This window comes from Lontra canadensis, unplaced genomic scaffold, assembly GCF_010015895.1.
Source record: "Lontra canadensis isolate GAN:19392208 unplaced genomic scaffold, GSC_riverotter_1.0 scaffold44, whole genome shotgun sequence".
In the NCBI taxonomy this organism is placed as follows: Eukaryota; Metazoa; Chordata; class Mammalia; order Carnivora; family Mustelidae; genus Lontra; species Lontra canadensis.
Window position 1 is genome coordinate 12,377,907 of NW_022631038.1, and position 24,476 is coordinate 12,402,382.

Consider the following 24,476-nt stretch of genomic DNA (forward strand, 5'->3'; position numbering starts at 1 on the left):
CCACAACACAAGGAAAATAGATTGAAATAGCCACAATCCAATCTTTTTATCCAGATGCAACAATAAAACAGGAAATGTGTGCTCCAGTATCATTTATAATTAAAATCATCTAACTAAATTGTCTCACTTTAAAGAGTAATGAAATCATAGGCAAATCTCAATTATTGGGTTTGATTTTATTGTACTAATTGATGCATCAGATATATCAGCAATGGTTTAATTATCCAATCTAGGAGCATGTACCAGGTGTGTACAAAGTGCTGACAAGGGTCTGTTTAAGAAATAGCTTCATAGATTTGTCAGGGAAATACCAGGGCCTTACCACAGGAATAGTGAAGGAGAGATATTTCTCCCCACTCCCTACCAGACCCCATGCATGAGAATATATGACACAAAAAGTGACACATAAGTTTTGGCATAACGCAGGAGGGGGGCTGCATGTCTCTTTTCTTTCCATGTAACTTTGCCTGAGCGGTATAATCAATGTTTATGTCATGAAGATTATCTTGGCTATTTTATCAGAACATGTGAGAGCATGTTGTTCTAATGCCTCCCTCTGCTGCTCTTTTTGGACCCCATGAGATGCTGTAGCTATACAAATCCCTGGTTTTTCCACTGTATTTTAAAGGTTGCAAAGGTCATTCACCCTTCATTCCACTGCCTTACCTTGACCATCTCCAAGTCCATGTGTCACCATTACTGTCTGAGTTCTTTGTGCTGAAAACAGGAGGATGTGGAAATTTAGGAAATGTTGTTTTCTCTAGTTATCAGAAAAGTACTCCATAGATTTCATGGGAGCATCTTGAATTGAATACTCCTAGATAGTCTTTCTATATTAGTAAGCATTGACTTTAATAATGCTTGAGACTGAGTTTAAAGTAACATCCAGGGGGCACCTGGGTGATGCAGTCAGTTACATACATGTCTGCCTTTGGCTCGGGTCATGGTCCCAGGGTCCTCGGATCAAGCCCCACATTGGGATCCTTGTTCATCAGCAAGCCTGCTTCTCCCTCTACCTGCCACTCTCCCTGCTTGTGTTCATTCACTCTCTCTCTCTGACAAATAAATGAATAAAATCTTTAAATATATATATGTGTGTATATATACATACACATATATATAATTAAAAAATAAAGTAACTTTATTTTTGTTTTATATCAATTTTTAAAAAATGAATCCATAAGACCCAAAATTATCTTGGCACTGAGAATATACAATCACTCTAAACGAATATTAAAGTATATCTTAAATTCTAGAAAAAATCATTGAGATAACCCATCCAGGAAATAACATCACTTTATCACCAAAGTGAAAATTGTGTTTTTTACTTAATACATAAGCATTGCATGTTATTTTAATAATTTCATAAATGCACAAGATGTCCCCATATTATACGCCAGACCCTAGACAGGTATGAAGGAGTAAGATTTGTTTCAGGACTCCTACTGACTTACAATCTATTTACAGAAAAACCAATGACCAAATCGAAGGACTTTCTTTATTCAGTGAATGTTTTTGAAGACCTATGCCATTAAACAGAATTTTAAAATGTGTCGTAATCCTGGTTTACTTTCTCTATTTGGAGGAATAGTGGGTGGGAAAGTAGACTAAATTGTTGAGTTTTTCCTTTTCACTTTTCTAAGCTAACAGTGGATTCCATGTGAGATCTAAGGTAGATGCATACATGTCTCTTGAAAGATCTGCATTTTATTTTATATTGTTATGGGGTTTTTTTGTTTTGTTTTATTTTATTTTATTTTATTTTACTTTACTTTATCTTTTTTTTGGTGTGGGGAAGTCATCCTCAACTGCTTGCTGAAGGATACCAATTAATTATCTGAACATTTATTTAAATTATTTTTACTCCAAGTCATATTACAGGCAGCTTGAGTAAGAAAAACTTTGTGGTTCTAAAGTGTTAAAACACACAATAAAGTCGTGATTTGGGAATGGTGTGTTTAGGGACATTGATCTTAAGTTCTGTTAATGGAAGTGTTATCTAAATCTCATTCATGTAATGAAAATTTCTCCAGCTGTTAAACCACTGAATCTTCTGTCACTTTGATATAGAGGTTAGACAACAAAATGGATTACCTTGTCCATCAAAATGTGCTGGAAGAGAATATCCTAGTCACATTGGGAAGAAGAATGACAGAAATATGGGGTAAAGGTCATAAGGAATTTGAGGAATTCAGGAAAACACTAATCACTTGTGAAGGGGACAGAATAAGAGGAATTTGATACTAAAGGTGCTCCGAGAATTTTTAAGAGAAAAATAGTGCAGTGTTGAATTTTAAAATACTCACTCCAATATGCTTTGTTGAATAAGAGACAGTAACCATAAATCCTTAGGGTTCTTTTTTTTTTTTTTTCAGTATTCATTTAGAAACACCTAAAGATTGTCTAAATTTAGAAACTGATCTGCCTAATTTCCACAATTGGTGCCTGTGAGCTTAACTTGATGTCATATGTTATTGCTGGTTTGGATTTCAACTTTATTATTTATCTCTTGCTAGATTTTGTTCTCACGACAGCAAGAAATTGAAAAAAAGAAACAGATTTAAAGGATGGTTTTCCTTATAAACACTGTATCTAAGTGTTCCAGGAAATTAATTTTTATAGGAATAGAAAATGTTAATTTTCTTTCCACAGAAGAGGCTAAAATTAAACATTGATATCACTGGCAGAATTTATTTAAGAATCATGGTAAATTTACAAAATTCATGAGTTATAGTTCAATTGCTTTTTTTTTTCTTTTTGCTTAGAAAATGTCATTCTGAAATGAAAAAGGGACTTAGCCAATACAGTACCTATTTAAGGAAGTCAAAAGGAAACTAAAATTCTGCTCACTATCATATGTCATCAGAGAAATGCAAATTAAAACAACAATGAGATACCTTTACATACCTATTTAGAATGACTAAAATCCAAAGCACTGACAATACTGAATGCTGGTTAGGTTGTGGAGAAATAGGAACTCTCATTCATTGCTGGCGGGAATGCAAAATGGTACATCCACTTCAGAAGAATGGGAGTTTCTTACAAAACTAAGTTCATAGTCTTAGTATATGATCTAGCAATTACACCCCTTGGTATGCACTCAAAAGAGCTGAAAATCTATATCCACAGAAAAACCCTGCACATAAGTGTTTATAGTAGCTTTATTCGTAATTGCCAAAACTTTGAAACAAACAAAATGCTCTGCATAGATGGATGAATAAATAAACTTTGGTACATCCAGGCAATGGAATATTATTCAGCACTATAAAGAAATGAGCCATCAAGCCACACAAAAAGAAGTGGGAGAAACATAAATGCATATTACTAGGTGAAATAAACCTATATGAAAGTACATATTCTATGATTGCAACTGTATAATACTTCGGGAAAGGCAAAAATATGGAGACAGTAAAAACATCAGTGGTTGCCAGGAGGGTGGAGGAGGAATGACTAGATGGAACACAGAAGATTTTTAAGACAGTGGAAATACCCTGTAGGACTTTGTAATGGTGGACACATGTCATTACACAATTGAAGGCAAACTATGGACTGTGGGTGATAATGATACGTCGCCGTGGGTCCATCAATTGTAGCAAATGTGTCACTTTTCTAGGGGAGGCTATACATGTGTGGGGGCAAGGGACATATGAGAAATATCTATATCTTCCTCTCAATTTTACTGTGAACCTAAAACTGCTAGAAAAACATTAAAATCTTCAAGTATTAAAAAAAAGCAAAACACCACTATCTTCTTTGAAGGAAGATGAATCTTCTTCCCTTATATTCACAATTAACATGATCTGCTACATGACCTCATTATATAAATAGAGCTATAATCTCTTTTTAATTTTTCAAATTGACTCAAATATTCTCTTCCATTACTGGCAAAAGATATGTTGTCTCCCACATAGACATAAGTTTTTTAAAGATTTATTTATTTATTTTAGAGAGTGAGAGATTGAGCATGGGTGGGGCAGAGGGAAAGGGAAGGATAGAATCTTCAACCATACTTCCTGCTGAGTGCAGAGCATGAAGCCTGATGTCGGGCTCAATCCCATGACCTTGGGATCATGACCTAAGCCTGAATTAAGAGTCGGTCACTTCACCGACTAAGATACCTAGGTACCCCCACATATACATGCATTTTAATTATCCAAAAACCCTTAGGGATTTGCTCCATCCCAAGGAGGCCCATTCTTTTTTTTCCAGTTACAGGAATTGAAAATATTGGCTAAGTTATCTACAAATACTTTCGCTACTCCCAGCCAAATAGTGTGGCTAATAAAACTTGGTCCTCTCCCAAAGATATTCACCCACTTAAGGGCATTAGTCCAAGTAAGTCCCTTTACATGCAACCATAATGCACTATATTGTTCTCCAAAGTTGTATCTTCTTTAGTTCACTCATTACCTACTCAATCTTCTCCCCAAGTAGGACAATGCATTTCATTTATTTTGCTGTGATTAATTCAATGACATGAATAGTATTAGCTGCCTTCATATATATATTTTAGTAATACAGAGGAACACTACTAAACAAGGGACAGTACACTTTCCTTTTTCATATGATGCTTGCAAGGATTTGTACTTTTATCGTAGTCTTTTTGCAGGAAGGGAGAGAGTGATATGAATATTGTAGTGTGAGTACATCACAATAATGGCTCTAAAATACTTCTAATTAGGAAAAGCTAAGACTAAAATACATTTATTTTAAATATAAGGCATGAAGTAAATTAAGTTCAGCACAATAATAATATTACAATGTTGACAATTTATTGTATTTAGAGACTCTGTGTGCTATCAAACATGACCAGAAATAACCCTCCTCCACCAAAAATAAAACTTCTAGGTAATTGTATCCATCTTGTTCCCTTAGCCCTGAATCTCCCTTCTTCCTTTATGAGATTTTCCCTAAGGCCCCTGGTGTCCTTTACTTTCCAAATACATTAATTATTGTGATAATAATGCTTAGAATTCAACCAGTTCTATTAGGTCAGGATTTACAATTCTCAAATTTCAGATGGTACTGTTTGAATGTCTCTGTGACAAACATGGCGATACAATGACAGATCTCCTTTTGAGGAAGGACCTGGGGCCAGCTATGGGCCTCCAATCAACAGCCAGCCTCCAGGATCAACTCCTTCAGGACCTGCTTGAAATGCAAAGAGCCATCTTGCTCAATGTCACACCTTCCTGTGGCAAGCTGTATTTGGAGCAGAGTTAAAGTAAAAAGGTAGGACCATTTCAGATGATACAAAGTGGAAATTTTGGTCCAGAACCCCTGCTAGAGTTGGTGGGGTTTTTGTCAGGTTGGCATCATTCAACTTTCTCTCACCAATCCTCTTTCCTTCCTCTTTCTGTTACGTGCATCCATTTCTAATAAATATCTTAACATCCCAACTTCATTTCCACCTCTGATTTTAAAGATTCCTTCTCTTCTAGTGTTGCATCCTTTCATTGCAGAAAAGAACACCTTAAACACATTGGCCCATCTCTTCTCTGGAACTGTACATAAAAATGATCATTATCTTTGGAGACTCTCAATAACAATAATCAATGGGGACTCCCTCATTAACTCGTGAAAGGTTACATTTTTGTCTCCCCTCTGGAAAACTATTAACCACATCTAAGAGAAGAAATTTATATGATTCTCCTCTGAACACAGTATGTGTGTTGCATACTTGTTATGTCCAACTATGAAGAGAAGTAGCTATCACAATTTCACTCTATTCTACATCATTGGATTCGCCATTAAGTATAATATAAAATGAAGTCAGTATATGTTTATGGGTCACCACAGGAAAGAATGGAACGACTTAAAATACATTACCAAAGTAGAAAATATTCTAACCTAGTCCTCAAACCATATGTTGATAAAAATAACTAATTTTTAATGAGTGCTTACTATATGACATATGATTCACCATATTATTATATCTATTTCTGAAGCCTATGGAAGTTAAGAAACTTGCTCAGGATCCTTCAGCTAATAAATGGCCCAACTGCACTTAGTATCCTGGTATGGCAGACTCCACAGTTGAATCTCAGGACCATTTCTTTCTAAGTTCCTGAATTTTTTACTGGTTTCCTTCTCTTTCTGCTCCTCCCTCCCTTCTCCCTTGGGATCCTTGATATCAATGAAATAGTAACAAGAAGGAAAGAAGGGGAAACCAAAAAATTCTGAATCTAAAGAAAATAAGCACACTGTAAAACCATATTTGGGTATCTAACATAAAATTATTCATTTTCTTTATGCACAAACACACCTCTGTTTCAGAGTAAAAGTAAATAACTAGATTATCCCTTTTTTATAGTCTTCTTTTGTCCTGTTCAGGATTTTCTTTTTCTCAAGTGGCCTAAAATGTTCTCCTGAACCATGGAACCTTTCAAATGTTGTCAATCCAGTGTGCTTCAGAAAAGATTTCCTCAAAGACAGGTTGTTTGGCTTGAATTAAAGGGTGTCACAGTGGCCAGATGGGAAGTTCAATTTACATTTAATTTTGTTTTCACTGATTTATCAACTATTCCATTGACAAAGAGAGGTGTGACTTCATGGAGTGAGAAAATGCTATTTTCTGCTCAGAGTTACATTAAAAAAATCAAACCACAGCATGTTCAAAGTTAGCATTTGACAAAGATTTTTAATCATGGTTGCCTATCTTCTGAGCACTTTCTGCCCCCACCTCTAGGAGTTCACAGAAATTGAATTCTGCTTGTAATTCATTATGTGACAACCTAGATGAGGAGCAAAAAACAAGAAAGAAAGAAAACACTTCCTCTGGTTTGTCCTGTGCTATAGGAAGACAGTTCTATAAAGTATGCTTAAATCTTTACGGTAGCATTTCTAATCCTGCACTACTTTCTTTCCTTTCCCATATTTCCCTAAATTGAGTAGTTTGGGTCAAGTCAAAACTGATACTGGGGAAAAGGGAAAAATAATTATTGTTTATAGAAAAGCAAATCATTCATTAAGAAAATTTATGCATTTGTTACACCTCTGAGTAGAGTACCTATTTAAGTTTCATCTAATTAGGTCTTAAGTTTTTATCTTTACAATGTTGGAGGTTCTATGATTTGGAGAAGGATGCTAAAATTCACTCAAAATGTGCTATATATTAACAGACAGGTATGGTTATGTACCTTTAAAAAATAAGGAAATTAATAGTGTTAAAGCATAAATTCTTGCACATATCTTCACAGCCATTAAATGACAGAATAAGGATTTGAACTTCAGTCTCTTTGGTTTCAAAATCCACACTCTCTCCATTATATTGCACTGCCCCACGAAGATGTTTTTACATCACCTAGTAAATACTGATGTAAAACATCTGGGGCATCATTTTACAGCAGGCAAGATCAGGGTATATCTAGAGTGATTAGAACTTACTCAAAAATGTCATTTCCTAAATAAATTCTAATTCAGTTACATATACGATGAATATCTGAGTTGTGCTTTCTTTTGTTCCTTGAAAAGGTTACATGTTGATTGTAAATCCCTATGTTTTAGAAAATTGAATATAGTGTCAGTGGTAAAAATATAGATTCTGGATCTTCCTAATCCCCACATAGGTAGTAAATTTACACATCTATGGCCAACATTTAAAGCAGAAATAGGTGCAAAGATACACAGAAGTGTCACAAAATATGAGTGATTAGGGAAAACCTTGTATGTTAGCAACATCTGAATTAGGGGAAACAGAGAGAAGTAGCAGGGCACTATATAAACCAGAAAATAGAGAAATCCCTAAATTACCAGTGAATATTGCTGGAAGGTGGAATGCAGGCCAATCTGAGAATGATAGCTAAAAATGAGAGAGGGTTTTCCTTCTCCAGGTGTGGGTGAATGAGAGCACCAGAATAAAGTGTGAAGAGGTTGGAGCCATTCAGACCATGTATACTCTTGAAAATATCCTGGCAGGGCTTACTTCCAGAACAGGGACCCACAGTGAAAAGAAACTGCTAGAAGTGGATTCAAAACTGAAGCATAATAAGGAAAATAAATGTTAAACAAAAGGAAAGGTCAAAATAAAAGCTGGGAAGGACCTGGAAACATCAGAAGAAAAAAAACTGCATTTTTTGTTTTAAGTAGGGTCCATGCCCAGCATGCAGCCCAACACAGAGATTGAACTCACCACCCTGAGATCAAGACCTGGGCTGAGATCAAGAGTCAGACACCTAAATGACTGAGAAACCCAAGTGCTCCAAAACTGCATATTTTTAAGCTCTATCTAACAACAGCAGAAGAGGATACCTGTGAAATTAGAAATGTTACCTGAACTTTGAATCCAGCCTCCTACAAAATGTTAAGGAAAACTAAGCTCACATAAGAAAGAGAGAAAGAGAGAGAGAGAAAAGAAAGAGAGAGGGAGGGAGGAAGAGAGAGAAAGAGAGAGAAAGTGAGAAAGAAGGAAGGAAGAGAGAGAGGGGAAGGAGAGAAAGAAGGAAGGAAGGAAGGAAGGAAGGAAGGAAGGAAGGAAGGAGAAAAGAAAGGAAGAAAGAAAAATATTTGGGTAAAATCCCACAAAAAGTTACCATAAGAAAATAGAGAACAGGAGTGTGGTGGGAGGAGTCAAGATGGCAGAGAAGTAGCAGGCTGAGATGATATCAGGTAGCAGGAGATCAGCTAGATAGCTTATCAAACCATTATGAACACCTACAAATCCAACAGGAGATAGAAAAGAAGAAGAGCAGCAATTCTAGAAACAGAAAATTGACCACTTTCTGAAAGATAGGACCAGCGGAGAAGTGAATCCAAAGCCATGGGAAGATAGACCATGGGGGAAGGGGCCGGCTCCCAGCAAGTGGCAGAGCACAAAATCAGAACTTTTAAAAGTTTGCTCCACTGAGGGACATCGCTCCAGAGGCTAAGTTGGGGTGAAGCCCACGTGGGGATAGCACGGTCTCAGGTCCTGTGGGGTCACAGAAGGATCAGGGGTGTCTGAGTGTCACAGAGCTCACAGGTATTAGAGCTGGGAAGCCGGCTACAGAGACAGAGCTGAGGAGTGAGCTCTCAACTCAGGGTTATCTTAAATTGTGTTCTGTGGCACAGGCCACAGGCCACTGCTCTGTGAGCAAGGACCCCACAAGATCCGGGGACACCCCCCTGGAAGAGCGCAGGGATCTGCGGGGTTTGGAACTCCAGGCGGGGCTGTGTGCCAGAGACAGAGACACTTGGTCACAGGCTGGGTGAGCTTGGAGTGCAGCCAGAGGCCAGGGAGATGGGAGTGATTGAGTGCTTTTCTCCGAGGGCACACTGAGGAGTGGGGCCCTGAGCCCTCAGCTCTTCTGAGCTGGAGATTGGGAGGCTTCCATTTTCATTCCTGTCCTCCAGAACTCTACGGAAAGCATTCAGGGAACAGAAGCTCCCGAAAGCAAACCTGAGCGGATTACTTAGCCTGGCCCCTGGTAAGGGCGGTGCAATTCTGCCTCAGGCAAAGACGCTTGAGAATCACTACAATAGGCCCCTCCCCCAGAAGATCAGCAAGAAATCCAGCCACAACCAAGTTCACTTACCAAGGAGAACAGTGGAATTCCAGAGGAGGACAAAGCAAAGCATGGAATTCATGGCTTTCTCCTCATGATTCTTTAGTCTTACAAATTTAATAATTTTTTTAATTTTATTTTTTTCTTATACTAATTTTTTTAACTTTTACCCTTTCCTTTTTTAATGTTTTTTAACTAGTTTATCTTAACAATACCTTTCATAAAAAAATCTTTTTGAACCTTCACTATTATAGTCATATTTTATCCTTCATTGTATCTAACTTTATTTTTTGTACATGCATAGGGTTTTTTCTTCTAAAAATGTTTGGGATACAACTTCTTCTAATAGATCAAAATATACCCTAAATCTAGCACAGGGATTTGCTCTAGTCTCCAGCCTGAGCAAATTCTCTCCACTTTCTTTTTCTTTATTCTCCCAACCAACTTATCTTATTAACTCCTTTTTTAGAAATTAAAAAAAAAAATCATCTTTATAGTCATATTCCATCCCTTCATCGTGTTTACCCTTATATATGTTTTTCATTCTTTAAAATTTTGGGAGGTAGTTTCTTCTAAGAGACCAAAATACTCCCAAATTAAGTGGGTGGCCCTGTTCTAGTCACCAGTCTAAATATATATATATATATATATATATATATATATATATATATATTTATATTTTTTTCTTTCTTTAATTTTTTTTCCTTTCTCTGAACTATTTTACCCCTGTTCTCCCCCCCATGATTTGGGGTCTCTTCTGATTTGATTAAAGCACATTTTCCTGGAGTCTTTGCCACCCTTTCAGTATTTTTTTTTTTTCTACTTCATATATTCTTATCTGGATAAAATGACAAGGCAGAAAAACTCACCACAAAAAAAAAAACAAGTGGCAGTACCAAAGTCTAGGAACCTAATCAATTTGGACATTGGTAATACGTCAGATCTAGAGTTCAGAATGGCAATTCTCAAGGTGCTAGCTGGACTTGAAAAAGGCATGGGATATATTAGAGAAACCCTGTCTGGAGAAATAAAAGCCCTTTCTGGAGAAATAAAAGAACTAAAATCTAACCAAGTTGAAATTTAAAAAGCTATTAATGAGGTACAATAAAAAATGAAGGCTCTTACTGCTAGGATAAATGAGGCAGAAGAGAGACTTAGTGATATAGAAGACCAAATGACAGAGACTAAAGAAGCTGAGCAAAAGAGAGACAAACAACTACTGGACCACGAGGGGAGAATTCGAGAGATAAGTGACACCATAAGACAAAACAACATTAGAATAATTGGGATTCCAGAAGAAGAAGAAAGAGAGAGGGGAACAGAAGGTATATTGGAGAGAATTATTGTAGAGAATTTCCCTAATATGGCAAAGGGAACAAGCATCAAAACCCGGGAAGCACAGAGAACCCCCATCAAAATCAATAAGAATAGGTCTACACCCCATCATTGAATAGTAAAATTTACAAGTCCTAGTGACAAAGAGAAAATCCTGAAAGCAGTCCAGCACAGGAAGTCTGTAACATACAATGGTAAAAATATTAGATTGGCAACAAACTTATCCACAGAGACCTGGCAGGCCAGAAAGAACAGGCATGATATATTCAGAGCACTAAATGAGAAGAACATGCAGCCAAGAATACTATATCCAGCTAGGTTATAATTGAAAATAGAAGGAGAGATAAAAAGTTTCCAGGACAAACAAAAACTAAAAGAATTTGTAAACACCAAACCAGCTCTACAGGAAATATTGAAAGGGGTCCTCTAAGCAAGGAAAGAGCCTAAAAGTAGATCAGAAAGGAACAGAGAATATATACAGTAATAGTCACCTTACAGGCAATACAATGGCACTAAATTAATATCTCTCAATAGTTACCCTGAATGTAAATGGGCTAAATGCCCCAATCAAAAAACACAGGGTATCAGAATGAATAAAAAACCAAAACCCATCAATATGCTGTCTACAAGAAACTCATTTTAGACCCGAAGACACCTCCAGATTTAAAGTGAGGGGGTGGAAAACAATTTACCATGCTAATGGACATCAGAAGAAAGCTGGGGTGGCAATGCTTATATCAGATCAATTAGATTTTAAGCCAAAGACTATAATAAGAGATGAGGAAGGACACTATATCATACTCAAAGGGTCTGCTCAACAAGAAGATCTAACAATTTTAAATATCTATGCCCCTAACGTGGGAGCAGCCAACTATATAAACCAATTAATAACAAAATCAAAGAAACACATCAACAATAACACAATAATAGTAGGGGACTTTAACACTCCCCTCACGGAAATGGACGGATAAGCCAAGCAAAAGATCAACAAGGAAATAAAGGCCTTAAGTGACACACTGGACCAGATGGATATCACAGATACATTCAGACCATTCCATCCCAAAGCAACAGAATACACATTCTTCTCTAGTGCACATGGAACATTCTCCACAATAGATCACATCCTGGGTCATAAATCAGGTCTCAACCAGTATCAAAAGACTGGGATCATTCCCTGCATATTTTCAGACCACAATGCTCTGAAGCTAAAACTCAATCACAAGAGGAAATTTGGAAAGAACCCAAATATATGGATACTAAAGAGCATCCTTCTAAAGAATGAGTGGGTCAACAAGGAAATGAAAGAAAAATTGAAAAAAATCATGGAAACAAATGAAAATTAAAACATAATGGTTCAAAATCTGTAGGACACAGGAAAGGCAGTCCTGAGAGGAAAATATATAGCAATACAAGCCTTTCACAAGAAACGAGAAAGGTCTCAAATACACAACCTACCCCTACACCTAAAGGAGCTGGAGAAAAAACAAAAAAGAAAGCCTAAACCCAGCAGGAGAAGAAAAAAAATAAAGATCAGAGTAGAAATCAATGAAATAGAAACCTAAATAAATAAATAAATAAACAGTAGAACAAATCATGGTAACTAGGAGCTGGTTCTTTGAAAGATATAATAAGATTGATAAACCTCTGGCCAGAATTATCAAAAAGAAAAGAGAAAGGACCCAAATAAATAAAATCATGAATGAAAGAGGAGAGATCACAACTAACACCAAAGAAATACAAACAATTATAAGAACACATTATGAGCAACTATACGCCAGCAAATTTGACAATCTGGAAGAAATAGATGCATTCCTAGAGACATATAAACTGCCACAACTGAACCAGGAAGAAATAGAAAACCTGAACAGACCCATAACCAGTAAGGAGATTGAAACATTCATCAAAAATCTCCCAAACAAACAAGAGCCCAGGGCCAGACGGCTTCCCGGAGGAATTTTACCAAACATTTAAAGAAGAATTAATTCCTATTCTCCTGAAACTGTTCCAAAAAATAGAAATGGAAGGAAAACTTCCAAACTAATTTTATGAGGCCAGCATCACCTTGATCCCAAAACCAGACAAGGATCCCATCAAAAAAGATAATTACAGACCAATATCCTTGATGAATACAGATGCAAAAAATTCTCACCAAAATACTAGCCAATAGGATCCAACAGTACATTAAAAGGATTATTCACTACAACCAAGTGGGATTTATTCCAGGGCTGCAAGGTTGGTTCAACATCCGCAAATCAATAAATGTGATACAATATATTAATAAAAGAAAGAACAAGAACCATATGATACTCTCAATAGATGCTGAAAAAGCATTTGACAAAGTACAGCATCCTTTTCTGATCAACTCTGCAAAGTGTAGGAATAGAGGGTACATACCTCAATATCATCAAAGCCATCTATGAAAAACCCACCACAAATATCATTCTCAATGGAGAAAAACTGAAAGCTTTTCCGCTAAGGTCAGGAACACGGCAGGGATGTCCATTATCACCACTGTTATTCAGCACAGTACTAGAAGTCCCAACCTCAGCAATCAGACAACAAAAAGAAATTAAAGGCATCCAAATGAGCAAAGAAGTCAAACTATCACTCTTTGCAGATGATATGATACTATATGTGGAAAACCCAAAAGACTCCACTCCAAATCTTCTAGAACTTGTACAGGAATTCAGTGAAGTGTCAGGATTTAAAATCAGGATATAAAATCAATGCACAGAAATCAGTTGCATTTCTTTACACCAACAACAAGACAGAAGAAAGAGAAATTAAGGAGTCAATCCCATTTACAATTTTACCCAAAACTATAAGATACTTGGAATAAACCTAACCAAAGAGGCAAAAAATCTATGCTCAGAAAACTATAAAGTATTCATGAAAGAAATTGAGGAAGACACAAAGAAATGCAAAAATGTCCCATGCTCCTGGATTGGAAGAACAAATATTGTGAAAATGTCTATGCTACCTAAAGCAGTCTACGCATTTAATGCAATCCCTATCAAAATCCCATCCTTTTTTTTTTTTCCAAAGAAATGGAACAAATAATCCTAAAATTTATATGGAACCAGAAAAGACCTCAAATAGTGAGAGGAATATTAAAAAAGAAAACCAAAGTTGATGGCATCAAAATTCCAGACTTCAAGTTCTATTGCAAAACTGTCATCATCAAGACAGTATGGTACTGGCACAAAAACAGACACATAGATCAATGGAACAGAATAGAGAGCCCAGAAATAGACCCTCAACTCTATGGTCAACTAATCTTTGACAAAGCAGGAAAGAATGTCCAATGGAAAAAAAGATAGTCTCTTCAACAAATGGTGTTGGGAAAATTGGACAGCCACATGCAGAAAAATGAAACTGGACCATTTCCTTACACCACACATGAAAATAGACAAAAAGGGATGAAGGATCTCAGAGTGAGAAAGGAATCCATCAAAATCCTTGAGGAGAACACAGGCAGCCACCTCTTCAACCTCAGCTACAGCAACTTCTTCCTAGGAACATCGCCAAAGGCAAGGGAAGCAAAGGCAAAAATGAACTATTGGGACTTCATCAAGATCAAAACTTTTGCGCAGCAAAGGAAACAGTCACAAAACCAAAAGACAACTGACAGAATGGGAGAAGATATTTGCAAACAACATATCAGATAAAGAGCTAGTATCCAAAATCCATAAAGAACTTAGCAAACTCAACATCCAAAGAACAAATAATCCAATCAAGAAATGGGCAGAGGACATGAACAGATATTTCTGCAAAGAAGACATCCAGATGGCCAACAGACACATGAAAAAGTGCTCCACATCACTCCGCATCAGGGAAATACAAATCAAAACCACAATGAGATATCACCTCACACCAGTCAGAATGGCTAAAATTAACAAGTCAGGAAAAGACAGATGCTGGCGAGGATGCGGGGAAAGGGGAACCCTCCTCTTTGGAGGGAATGCAAGCTGGTGCATCCACTCTGGAAAACCGCATTCAGGTTCCTCAAAAGTTGAAAATAGAGCTCCCCTACAACCCAGCAATTACACAACTGGGTATTTAGCCTAAAGATACAAAAGTAGCGATCCAAAGGGGCACGTGCACCCGAATGTTTATAGCAGCAATGTCTACAATAGCCAAACTATGGAAAGAACCTAGATGTCCATCAACAGATGAATGGATAAAGAAGATGTGGTATGTATGTATGTGTGTGTGTGTGTGTGTGTGTGTATGAATACTATGCAGCCATCAAAAGAAATGAAATCTTGCCATTTGCAATGACATGGATGGATCTAGAGGATATTATGCTGAGTGAAATAAGTCAATCGGAGAAAGACAACTATCATATGATCTCCCTGATATGAGGAAGTGGAGATGTAACATGGGGGGTTTAGGGAGTAGGTAAAGAATAAATTAAACAAGATGGGATTGGGAGGGAGACAAACCATAAGAGACCCTTAATCTCACAAAACAAACTGAGGGTTGCTGGGGGATGGAGGGGAAGGGAGAGGGTGGTGGGGTTATGGACATTGGGGAAGGTATGTGCTATGTGAGTGCTGTGAAGTGTGTAAACCTGGCAATTCACAGACCTGTACCTCTGGGGATAAAAATACATTATATGTTAATAAAAAAAATTTTTTAAAGGAAAAAAATAAGAGAGCAAGGGGCAGAATACCTTCCTTATAGATAATGAAAATATACTAAAGAGGTGTATTTCATAACAGATCAGAACCATAATATATTAATTAAAAATGAGCTTAAAATATTTAAGGAAATAATATATCACATGGAAGAACAACACATCTCAGAATTAGAAACAATACCTAGAAATTAGAAGGCAAAAAAAAAAAAAAAGAAACATTTAGATATGAAGACTAACCTAGAAGGAATGCAACAGTGAAAAACACATCATAAAATTTACTCAGCTAAAAAGAGGATTAAAAGGCAGAAAATTTTTAAGATTAAAAAGAAAGAGGGGAACATGAGTCTATCTAGATCAATGCATATTGAAGATAGACAAAGAAGACCTAACCTACAGCTAATCGAAGGCTCTGAAAAAGGAAACAACAACAAAAACCAGAAAAACAGTAATAATTCAAGAAAGCTTTCTAAAATTAAAAAGAAAAGGAAAAATCCTTTTGTAATCTAGACATAAAGATCAGTTATATATAAAGGTTAAATAATTATATCATTAGAATCTTTTATAGCAATTTTATTTCCAACGAAAATGGAGTAAAATAATTAAAATACTCAAGAAAGAAAAATGTGAACCACACTTTTATATTCAGAAATACTGACCTCTAATATAAAGGGAACATACAACATGTAATAATTCAGGAAAGATTTTTCCCTGAGAACATTTGCATGGAATCTATTAGAGAGCAAGCTTCAGACAACGAAAATTATAAGAGAAACAACAACGTAAGGACAGGGGGTCTATATAATTTCTTATAGAATTAGAACAAATTGAGAATTAAAAGCAAGAGACCATATATTATAGAGGCTATAGTATCAGATAGTACAGATACCATATAACCACTCAATTTTTATGATGGGGAAGAAGAAATGGGATGGTATATGAAAAGAATACATAATTATTTCAAGCAGTCATAGTGGTGATGATGAAATAGTATTATTCTTCTGAAAGGCTTTTATACATAATGTGGGAAAAACAAATTAATATTTATGGCACATTTTAATTCTGTCATCTTTATGCCCTGAAAAATTAGGATTCTCAGTGTCAAAAAATACAAACATTATTTAGACAAAATTAAATAAAAAGCCTTTAAGTTGGAATTAGAACTATTACTAAATCACAGGTTCCTTTAACTATATCTAAAAAGCCAGACACAGTTATTAACCTGATAGCAATTAGCATCTCTAGGCCCAGATTCTGATATTGAAATAACCATTTCCAAATCAAAGAAATAAAGTTTCTCATAGAAATGGCTGATTCCAGATATTTAGAAAGAAATATGCAAGAAGTCTGGGGCATCTTGTGATACCAGAGAGCTAGGAAGTTGTCAAAAACTTCTAGCATTGTATCAAAAAGACTAAGGACAGAGGTTGAGAGATTTGAGTGTTTTATTTATTTATTTATTTATTTATTTAACAGAGGGAGAGAGACAAAGCACAAGCAGGGGGAGCAGAGGCAAAGGGAAAAGTAGGCTCTCCTTGGAGCAGGGAGCCCAATGTGGGGCTTGATCCCAAGACCCTGGTATCATGACCTGAGCCAAAGGCAGATGCTTAACCACTGAGCCATCCAGGCACCCCAAGAAATTTGAATTTCAACAGGAGTGAGAATTACAATGGATCAAGATATACAACTTGTATTTAGAAATGGTAAACAAAAGAAAAGAGTCAGCATTAATTCTTACTTTTCTTAGGCACTACACAACTGGGTAACCAAATCCTAGGTGAATAAGCTGCTTCTTTCAAAACTATTTCAACAAATACATGAAAAAAATGCCAGCATATTACTATTTGCAACCTCCAATGAACTCATGTTGTAGACATCGGGCATCAGTAGATGCTAACGTGAAGCAAGAGGAAAACCCTGAAATCATGTGCCCTTTGGTGAAAACACTCACTCCCTCTAAATTCTTGCCTAAGGGATCAAACTTGAGTCTGCTCAAGACCTCTGGATCCAGAGGTCAGTTAATAAGAAATAAAACACAGAACAATTATTATGCAACTGCCCAAATTCCAGACAGGCATAAATGCTACAGATAAAATGGTCTAGGCTATTCAAGTAAATTTTAAGGAAAATTCTATATATTAAATGAGACATCAAATATATACCAAGCTTGAAAAGATGTGTATGCCTGAACTACACCAGAGCGATGCATACTTGGCTAATAAAACCATACACAAATGCAAAGAGGTGATTACTATGAAAGTCAAGGTAGTGCTTTCTTTTGAAGAGGAGGGTGGCTTTTGGGAGAGGTGGCAAACTTCCATTTCCTGACCTGGAGAGTGGTTACGAAATTGTTCCTCTTAAAACAATTTGCTCAGGTATGAATTCCTTATGGGCAGTTTTCTGAAACTGTGCTTTATTTTATAACAAAAGGATTAATAAAAGAAACAAAGAATGAAAGTTTTAGAGTAAAATAATTCCAGAGTTCAGATTATGACTCACCACATACTATCTGTGAGTCTGGCAAGTTTCTGTCTGCACCTTAGTTTCCTCCTCAATAAAATGTGAATAAAAATAAGTACTCATCCTCTGGAATTGTCTTAAGAATCAAAGGCCAAACAAAGGTCTATACCCAGAGACTGGTTACTCTGCTGATATTGCTTCCTTTCCTTTCTCTCCCCACATAATTCTTATTTTGCTTTGACATTGTATTTTCTTTACCACATATTACTGATACTTTTTTGTTTAATGTGATAATAATGTCCAATACTGGAATAAACTGCATGCTTCTTCCATAGGTCTATTCTAAATAGCCAGAATGTGCCTTTCCAAACTGCAACTGAATCCTTCTAGCAATGACTAGTACCCTTGCCAAAGGGGCTGATTTCCACCCACAAGTCAAATCCCAGAGCACTTCATTAGAGAACAGTGTCTCTTAATTCTGGTTAAAAAATAGTAATGATGATTAATATTTTGTGGGGCAATAGGTAATAATTAATTTTTTAATGATGACATTTCATTTATCATAAAAACTATGTTCCTTTTATTGAGTAGGTACTCAATATATTTTTTTAATGATTGATTATGTAGCATTGACTTTAATAGCTTCTTAGTAATGATGGAAACAATCTGATGTAGAAAGCAATGTCAATATAATTGGGGGAAATTTTCTGGAAGAATTAGCTTCAAGCGGGATTAGAAGAGAGGATGCTTCGGCACTGTGGTAGTATCCCCTATCCCCATTCAGGAAACCTGAGTCATCATCCTGGTTTTATTTCTTTTTTCCCTGGTTTTATTTTTAACCTGTGTTGGGTGTGAGTGTTTGCCATGTACTGGGCTAAGAGCTTTCCATTTATTAACATATTTAATCCTTGCAGTAATTCTGTGAGATGGCTATGTCTCCATCTTACAGATGAAGAAACTATCTCAGAGAAGTGGTAACTAGAAAAATAAGAGTCCATGTGTCTAGTACATTGGGAAGCTGGAGATTCACAACCAATTTAGACTGACTCTAAAACTTATATTTAGCCAGGTGATTTCTATAATCCCTTCCAGTGCTAACATTCTATGATTTATGATATCTCTCCTCCAAATGAATTTTTCATGATCTATTAACCCAGCAGTCCCCTTCAATGACACATGTCTTCTTTGTTTAGTTTATGTCCTTCACTGGCATCAGCATCAGAAGACCTCACTCAATCTAGGAGCACAGAAGCTGGGACGAGGTCTCACCCACAATGACAACATGCCATCATCCATGGAGAATGAGAATTTGCAGATCACAGTTGCTTATAGCCAGAGACCTTTTTCAAACCCTCTTCTGTTTCTGGGAATCAGGCTCCTAGTATTGAACTTGACTGTAATTCTTTACGCTGTTTATTTAAAGAAAATGAAATACAAACTATGTTGCAGGGAGACAAAGCAACAATTACAGTTTAAATTAGTCACAGGCTTATCAGTTCCTGCAACTTCTTGTAATGGAAAAATAACCCAGAGGACGCTGTCATGTAATATTAGGATAACAGGCTTTGAGGGAGTGACATGTTTATATTGCATGACAGAACTGTTTCATTTTCTTCATTATTTTCTGTGTGACAGTTTTGAAGTTACCTAGAATTATTCTATCCAGTTTGCCAGAAGGTCTCATGTTTCTGCCTCCTATTATCTAATGAAAACCTTATTTTTCTGGGGTCGGGTCCTTATTGCCCCTTGCCTGAACTTCTAAAGTCTCCAAGCTGATAGCTTTTCTTCTAAAATATTTTCTGCCATCAACACAACTCCTTACAGCTAAATGTATCTTCCTGAGGAAGAGCTCTAATTAAGTCACCTACCTCATGAAAAACATGTTAAATATCATCTGCTTATAGAAAAAAAAAAATCACAATTGTTCATAGGGTCTTTAGATGAACCTTATCTGGCTTCAACTCTCTTTTCAGTCTCGTTTTCTCCTATCATCATAACACAACATAGGCCAGATTGGCCAAATCTCTATTTTATTTTAAGGAAGAACTCAGAGAGTTGCTACCATCCTTCCTTTCATTCTTATTTCTCTATATCTTCAAAAACCAAAACTATACATCTCTCAGAGTGTTGTTTAGTGGTTCCAAAACTAGCAGGATATAAAAAAACAAACAAACAAAAAAAAAACCTCTTGGGAATCTTAAAAAAAATAAAGTATGGATGTCTTGACCTATTGCAATGTATGTGGCCTATCATACTTTGATGAAGCTGGTTCTGAATTTCAACCAATAAGATTTGGGAGTGGTCATGGACACTCCGCAGCAAGTACAAAGTTGGTCCATGAATCTAAAGAGTGATGGCCATGCTTTTCTTGACTATAAACAATAGAGTTCACATATAACAGATAAATTCACTTGAAATGACTTATGTGCACAAACTTTCTTGCCTTGGTCTGAGAAGAAAGAAAATACCATGAGAAAAAATAAATAACATATATTTTGGAGGACATAAAAAGGAGTATGTCTCTTTAAAGCCAGCTAGCAAAAGAGCTACAAAGTAATAGTAACATTCAACCAGTTTTGGAGGTCCAGGACTCTCATATAAATGGTTCTCCTGAAATTAATTTAAAAAAAAAAAAAGCCCCCATTTTCTCAAGTATTATGGTCTGTTTGTTATAGTTTTCCTCAAACCTTATTGAAAATATATGAGACTTTCATGGAAGAAACACATCCACCTCCAAAGCTTTTGGTAGCTCCGGTTGTTTACCAACAATCAGAAGGGAACAACGCAGAAGGGAACTAATATGTCTTGGAACCCTTAGAGCATTTTGTAGAAGTGGAAGGTAAAATAATACCGCTAGGAAGCCCCAAGCACACTTCCTCTTGAGCCTGACATGGCTTTAATAATGTATTACAGAAACATGGTGTTGGCCTAGAAGGAACAACAGGGGGCATTTTATTAAGTGAGAAAAGAAGATTTATAGGTAAGTCACTAAAGAAGAGTTATAGTGAATCATGCGTTTGCTAACAAAAGGTGTCGAGAACAATATTTTTTTCTCTGCTTTGTCAACATCTGATGTCCATTTATCTCTCTTATACAATTCATACATAGTCACCATCACCCTACAAATTCATCATGGTGGATTGTAAAGCTTAAGACAAGGTCAGAAAGCTCACAAAAAGCATCAGTAATCTATCCCACAGAGAGTTGAGAAATGTTAATGGTGGTAACCTGGTGCACAGGAGACCGGTTTCTATTACAAAAGTGACTGACCATCAGTCATCATCTCAGTGGATCATCCTGAAAAATGCCATGTGCTGGGGTGACTAGGAAAAAAAAAAAAAAAAAAACCAGAAACAAAAACCAAAAACAAAACAAAACAAAAAACACTGCACAGATCAAAGCTGCCAGATTAGAACACAGCTGCTTCTGAATTTTTGTGCTAGAACATCGGGGAGAGTGAGTTTTCATAAGAATCCTAAGACCTATTCCCAAGAGGACAGACACCAGAGTGGCTTGCTGGCTGGTCACCCGCTGTGAGTACCGTGACAGCATTTAAGAATGAACAGCACTTGTCTTTGTTTCCTGTATTTGGTACAGTAACCTTGAGACACAGCTCCATGCTCTGTGACTTATATATGTTGTCAAAAAAAGTGTTGTATAGTAGTCTTTTTTTTTTTTAGGTCATTCTGCAAGTTCAACAAAAACCATTTTAGCACAAGGAATGAGATTCTGAGTTCACATTTAGCTTTAATTTCCAAAAAAAAGAACTTCAAAACTCTTCCACGTTTACTTCTAGAAACTTATTTTTTTCTTGAATTTTTCTTTGAATCTGGGTGTTAGGGGTAGTGGATATTATACATTATACCCTATAATCTATCAGTCTTCAACTCTGTAGCCTCTGGGTCTATCACACAAGGTCCTCTGACTGACTCATGTCCTGGCTTCCTCCAAACTATGATCATGTTCCTCATGTCTATTTTAGGCAGAGATAAGACGAGGCTTGCTCTAATTTTTAATGGTTTAAAATAAGTCTTACCAAAGACTGAAGAGGTGATGGAAAGGAAGAAGAAGTAACAAAAGAGAATCAAATTCAACATCAAGATAGGATAGGATGTCAGCCACCACTGTTCCCAAAGTTCATCTCATTCATCTAGTGTCACAGAAACCCCCTTTGTGACAACCTCTCTTCATGGCTTTGTAGTCTGTCTTTTTTTCTTTTTTTAACTATATCCAGTCTCTGAACAAGATTAACTTTTTCATCTCCCTTCTCCTATCAGTTTTAAGGGCACCAAACACCCATTTCTAGGCCTCACTCACTTATATAGAGCACTCTCTCTCTCTCTCTCTCTCTCTCTCCAAATATATATATAGAGAGAGTAAAATATATATACATACCTTAAAACCAAAATAATTTCCATACTCAAAGAAAACAAATTTTATATAAATTTTCAGAAAAGTTTTAGTAATGTATTGTCCCAAATCTCATTTTTCTTTTTCTTACTTTTACCTAAGGTCCATTTATGTATTTTTTCCAAATCAAAATCTCTATAGAAAAGTGAATTTAGGTTTTCAAGTATCAGAAGACCAAAAAAAAAAAAAAAAAACTATTTCATCCAACAGTTTTAGAATGAGTTCAAGAATTAGGCAGAAGTCTGGTCAAGGTGACTTCACTGACCTCATCATCAGCATTCTTTAAGTGGCAAGAAAGTAACTTGACAAGAAAAAGTGGAGAATCTATTTCTTCTTTTACCCAGAAAATCTTTCTTGGGTGTTGGGATTTATTTCCCCCTCCCTTATATATGTACCTTCCCACTTTGAAAATAAACCTTATGAGGATATTATTTCTTTATTCATTTAACATATTTGTTACCAGTCTATTATATGTTAAGCACTATATATAAACACTTAGCAGGGTATGACAGTTATAGAGAAAGATAGGGGTCATATCATTGACAACACTAGAGGACATGTTACAGATTTTGATCTTTATCTTGAAAGCCATAGCAAGTCATTAAAAATGTTATCAGAGAAGTGGGAGAGCAGAGGCATGTTCGTACAATGATGCTGAGTCAAGACTGGATAGGATGGACAGGGACAAGGACAGAGAAGGCAAGAATAGATTCAGGAAGCACCAACAAATGCTACCAGAGTCCAAATAATGATGATTGAGACTGGGTGGAGATGAGAAATTGGTAAAATTGACAGAACCTAGTAAAACATTGTCTTTCTATGGAGGTTGATAAAAAGAAATTATATCTAGATTCCTGGGATTCTAGTTTCCTCTTGAATCGATGGTGGGGCCATTCATGTTAAGCTTGAGGTATCACTGAGACATTCAAATTGTAAAATTGAGTAGACACTTATATGTGATCCTGGAGCTTAAAAGAAATATGGAGCTGGATAGATACATTTGGATGTTACAAATATGTGATAGCAGTGGAAGCTGGCAGCAACATGAAATCATCTATAAAAAGAGATAATTTAGGAAAAGAAGATAATTCAGAACTCCACCATTTAATGACTGGCTATGAATTACATTTTGTCCCTGGTCCCTATCCAAGATTATTGGTCTCTTTTCTAAAATATTTTGTATTTTTTAGACTCTTTTCTACCAAGGATAAGTTAGGTAAATTGTCCTTTCCTCGATATAAAGAAATATGTATCTACTGACCCATATGTCTCTACTGAACTAACATCTCTTCTCTTTTTTGAGCAAATATCAAGTTATGTAATTTCTCTTGTGTCTTTTGAAGTATCTGGTATGGGTCTATCAATGAATTATGTAATCTCTTTCATCATTTCCATGGTAATACTAACATTTGTTTGATGTCAACTATAGCCAAATATTACTCTGAGTTTTTGTCACACTGATCTCTACAACACTGTAGTGGCCATGTCATCCCATGATGGTTGCAGATAACAAGAAATAGAAAGCTGGGGCACCTGGGTGGCTCAGTGGGTTAAAGCCTCTGCCTTCAGCTCAGGTCATGGTCTCAGGGTCCTGGGATCAAGCCCCTCATCAGGCTCTCTGCTCAGTGGGGAGACTGCTTCCTCCTCTCTCTCTCTGCCTGCCTCTCTGACTACTTGTGATCTGTCAAATAAATAAATAAAAATCTTTAAAAAAAAGAAAGAAAGAAAGAAATAGAAAGCTTAAATAAGTTTCCCTGGGCACCAATGAGTAGGTTGCAGAACAAAGATCCAAGTTCTTGCCTGTTGAGCTCCAGTGCTCATCCTCCTACCAATATTCAATGTTGCCTCCCTGTCATCAAGATATATCCCCATTCCCATAACAGTTCTATGAGGTCGTTTTTGTGAGTTCTTTTACCTATAGATGCTGTTATGTCATTGGTTTCAGTCCTTGGCCCATTTTTCTTAAGTGTATATATTCTACTTACATGGCATCTTCCTGAGAGAAGGGTAATACCCAACTTCAGCACATTCTAGCCATCCTGTTCTGCTTAAGAGATGCAGTACTGAGAAGCACATGTAAAGTCCATGAAACAGAGGCACAGGCTTGCCAAAAGGTTAAGACCCAATCATAGTCTATAGGAAGTTACCCC